This window comes from Nansenia antarctica (genome assembly GCF_963989245.1).
Source record: "Nansenia antarctica genome assembly, chromosome: 5".
In the NCBI taxonomy this organism is placed as follows: Eukaryota; Metazoa; Chordata; class Actinopteri; order Argentiniformes; family Microstomatidae; genus Nansenia; species Nansenia antarctica.
In genome coordinates, this window is record NC_137690.1 from 62,278,805 (window position 1) to 62,283,804 (window position 5,000).

Sequence of the window (5,000 nt, forward strand, 5' to 3'; positions counted from 1 at the left end):
AGTGTGGTATCTTTTCACTCCAGATGCAGCTGGAGGAGTATAGCTTAATGCAGTAGGCCTATGTGAGTGAAATCTGTTCATAATTGCAGCACCAACTGAATATGGACACTTGGGCCTGTATCAACAAGGAACGTTGTGTAACCTTTTTATTCCCTTTCTCATGAATCCACAACACCTAGGTTGGAATTGTCACCGATTCCCACAACTCCATCATTTGTGCACTCCATCATTTGTGCACTACATCATTTGTGGGGGACGTTTAGTTGTGGGGGATGTTTACTGTACACTTACTCCATTTGAACTGGTGTACACACAGTTACCTGTGATAGGGATTAGTAGGCTACTGTTTTATGAGATTTACGCTATTCATTTTTTGTTTGTTTTTTTGTTATCCCCCTCTGGTGCATGGTTTTAAGTCTGTTGCTCTTAGAAAAAATGAAATATCCGAAAGTGGCTTTTAGGGTCACTCAACACAAATGACAAATTCAGGAAAAGTCGTTTGAGGAAACATGATCCACATTACCCCCATCTGTTTCAGCAGGGCTATTATAGTCATGTTTGTTCTGATGGTCATTTCCTTCTAATGAGTGTATCTAGGGCCCCACTGACACACCTACTAACATGACAGCCCATTCATTCATCTGTTTTGTCGTCAGTGCAGGACCATTTTGCTCTCCAGTGGGTATTATTTAGCATGTTTAGTCATTCACATAAAAATCGTCACCTCTTTCCCAATGTGTCATCCCCCCGGATAGCATCATCGGATTAAACCGTGTGGCAACAGCACATCGCACTAACGGCATGGCAACGCCGCAGTGGTTGTGTTAAATGGTGTCGCAGATATCAAGTGTGAATTTGAAAAAACAATGTATCACTTGTGACTCGAGAGCGTTGCATCGCGGCTAGCTGAAAACAATCTGTGTGGTGGTGGTGGGGGAGAAGAAGGAGTCTCGATGCTTGCGAAATCTCTGGAAGCTGAAATCCCTTTATCTCTCTCCTCCTGAAGCTGCCGAGGGGCTTAGGAAGAGAAAGACGGGCGGCCCGATTCAATCAACCTGCCATAAGATTGTTCCTTAATCCTGATTTACAAATATATGCAAGCCGCCGCCGCTTCCTCCCCGCGGTGATTGTTGCACTGTATCTAGGACAGTGGTCGCTGATTTCAGAGGAGGAAAGTTATGAAATCATGGAGGAGTAGGGCAGAGAGAAAGGAATCACACTATCCAATAGAAATGGGAAGAGGAATAATTCCTGGAATTTATTGTGCCTAAATGGTCTAAATGTCCCTGGACAATATTTGATAGAGAGCATGTTGATGGCCTTGTATAAATCTAGGTCAATCTAAGCCAATGTGTAAGACACTGACTGAGAGCTTTCAGGAACCTGACCATAATGCAGGTTGTTGGGGGTTGTTGTCGGTGCTTCATTGTAGTCCCCTGGTATTTATTGAATAAGGTGATCGTGAAATGAAATAATTGCTTCTCTGTGACTTGGTCATTGATTCACTGTTCTCACTGTTGCTGCCTGACCCTGCCCTACCAATGAGTGGATGATACAGTACACATTTTGGACACACTTCCCCATTCAATTGAAACGTTTGACTGGTACTGTAGGTCTGTTTCGAATCACACGCTGTCATGCAGATTCCGCTTGTTGCTGCTGAAGATACTGTGCGAGTATCAAACCCTGGTGAATTAAAACTATTTGTCCTCTTTGGGTGGCAGTATGCATGCACCTTTGCATGTGTGTGTGTGTGTTTGTGTGTTCACTGTATTGTACGTGTGTGCGCCGGTACCTCATCAACTCAACCACCTCAGCCTCTCTGCACGCTCTGCAGTCGTGTTACCGTGGAGACGTCGTCCTAGCGCCACTCGCTAGGTTAACATTACGTAATCCTTGTTAAGGATTCTGAAGGCAAGAAGCCGCCTCTGTGGAACTCTAACCTGCAAGGTACTGCATAAGAACAGCATCATCATCATCACATGGCTATCTATAGCCCGTCACACTGAAGTGGACTGCCAGTGTTACAGTTAAGGATTATCATTAGATTATCCTCCACTGTGTTGCGCTGATGTTGTTGTTCACAGGCTCTGATTGTAGTGGGAGGCGAACGTAGGAAATTAGGAATAATTAGATGTGGTTGTTGGAGTCTCCCTCTCTCTTTCCCTCCCTCCCTCCTTCCCTCCCTCCCTCCCCCCCTCCCTCCCTCCCTCCCTCCCTCCCTCCTTCCCTCCCTCCCTCCCTCCCTCCCTCCTTCCCTCCCTCCCTCCCTCCTTCCCTCCCTCCCTCCCTCCCTCCCTCCTTCCCTCCCTCCCTCCCTCCCTCCCTCTCTCTTTCCCTCCCTCCCTCCCTCCCTCGCCTCCTCTTGTCACTGCTCTCCAATCAACATTACTGAAATTAGAACACAAACAGGTATCCTCTGGTGGCAAGATGTGTTTGTTATCATCAAGTGACAGTTACAGTAGAGCTCTGTTTGTGGTAATTGGAACCTTTTTGTGTTATCCTGACACATGATACATTACAGTATCCTTTTGGGCTTTTTAGGCTGTACTATGTGTTTCGAGGATATGAATAATACTGGATATGTGGATATACTGTATATGGATATGTGCTGGAATGCAAATCATCACTTTCTTTCATACCTACACTATTCTTAAGCGTGTGGTGCATTTAAGCCACTTAATCACGTGTCATCTGTAGGAATGGCAGAAGCCCAAAGCAACACAGACCAGGCGTTTCTGAAGTCAGAAGTTCTGAGTGTATGACTGGCGTCACCTTGGGCTAAACCAGGGGATTTACCTCACAATATGACGCACTGGTTGGAAGACAGATGGGCACACTGTTGCACGCTTGTATTCACATCAGACACATTCTTACATGCACACGCACGCGTACACACACACGCACTCACACACACACACACACACACACACACACGCACTCACACACACACACACACACACACACACACACACACACACACACACACACACACACACACACACACACACACAGTATATCAAATAGGCGATAGACCATCACTATATCAGGTAATGGTAATGATTGGCTCATGGCTTCAAAGGTGATACTGAGTCTGCATCAGTGTGTGATCATGTTACCAACCCTCCAACGACTCCATCCTGTACATTCAAGAGTAGACCATCAGACCTGATTCAGACAGTATTGTTAGGTGGTCATGTATTGGTTGCAGACGGGCTCCCTACCCAAGCCATCCTGCAGTAGCCACACTGGCTGGATTGTGGGAAAGATTAGCAGGTTTTGCAGAGCTGTGACCGTGCTTTATCTGTACCCTCAGGAGATGACACAACTCATATCACTATCCACAGAAACCCCATTTATCCTAATGTAGTGTGTGTGTGTGCGTGTGTGTGTGTGTGTGTGTGTGTGTGTGTGTGTGCGCGTGTGTGTGTACGTGTATGTGTGCGTGCATGCGTGTGTGTGTGTGTGTGTGTGTGTGTGTGTAATGACTTTGTGTATCTGTGCACTCATGTGTGTTCGTGAACATTGCGTTTGAGTGTAAGTGTGTGTGCCCGCTTGTGTATGCCCATAATATGAGTGTGTCTATGCCTGTGTCTTTGTCTGTGTTTTCCGGGCCTTGTTAAACCCTGTCTATAAATAGAATCATATTGTGCTAATGTCCTTGGGCAGCACTGGTGCATTAAACACTTTAACTCAGTACATCTGACACTGTAATTTTGCCCAGCCTGTCGTGTGTGTATGTATGTATTTGTGTGTGTGTGTGTGTGTGTGTGTGTGTGTGTGTGTGCACGCCTGTGTGTGTGTGTGTGTGTGTGTGTGTGTGTGTGTGTGTGCGTGTGTGCACGCCTGTGTGTGTGTGTGTGTGTTTGTGTGTTTGGTAGATTTTTTTTTCCTCTAGATTTACTGCTGTGGGATGTTAGGGAATCCCTGGCTGTGGCAGACAATGGTTTGTCACTCAGAACCCCCCCTCCCCCCCCCTGCCCCCCCCTATCCCTCTCTCACTCCCCTACCCCCTCTCTTACCCACTCACTCACTCACACACCAAGGGGACGTAGTAGATGGATTTGTCCACTTCCATCAGAAATGGAAGGAAAACTACAGTACATCGAACAAATAAAAAACCTCTTGCGAGAAGGGCTCCCTCTTGTAGGAAACCGGTAACAGGTAAAATGTTTGTTCGACTGACCATCCAAGTGTCTCTTCTTGTAGAGTTGTTTTAGTGTGGTGTATCACGTTTAGATCTATGGGCAACCGAACAGGATGTGCTGCCATGTCCTCTCCATGCTTGGCTATTGTTCCTGAAGAGCATAACCAGGTTTTATCGATCCAGTAAAGCTTCCCTGCGGTTTTTCTTCATGCTGCAGTGGGTTTTGGGAATTTTTCATCATGCGCCATGAAATGTAACTCATATATTGTGTATGCCAATATGCCCCTACACAGAGAGAGAGAGAGAGAGAGAGAGAGAGAGAGAGAGAGAGAGAGAGAGAGAGAGAGAGAGAGAGAGAGAGTGTGATGCTAGGGAAATCTATATATGAAAAGATTGCCATTGCTGTTTAGGCCTAATGCTGTTATTTTACATTAAAAAAACAACCCTGCTACTTTATATTCAAAGAAATACATTACAACGTTCTATAGACATCTACCATTGTGAAGCCCAATTTAAAGACCATTATTTTTTTTCTCTATTAAACACACACAAAAGACTAAACTATCTCTGCTTTCCAAACAGGGACTCCCTGTTCCCACACAAATAGAACCACTGCCAAACATAAGCCCTCAGCACGCTTTGCTACACAGTGAAGAGCACATGCATTCAGCAGGAGTAATCCAGATGACATTTGACGATGAGACACACACACACACACACACACACACACACACACACACACACACACACAGCGCATTGCACAAGCCTCTGCTAACTGTCATCCTCCATCTCTGCCGTCAGGGCTCCCAGGGCCCATTCTCCTTGGCACGCATACACCTTCTGATGTCTCCAC

The 5,000-nt window shown here is 46.0% G+C and overlaps 1 protein-coding gene across 1 annotated transcript in view; it reads left to right on the top strand.

Annotated features, from left to right (window-relative positions):
- Positions 1-5,000, top strand: part of gabbr2 (gamma-aminobutyric acid (GABA) B receptor, 2) — a gene marked incomplete at both ends in the record, with an annotated part of 193,725 nt that overhangs the window by 109,575 nt on the left and 79,150 nt on the right. The window lies entirely within an intron of this gene.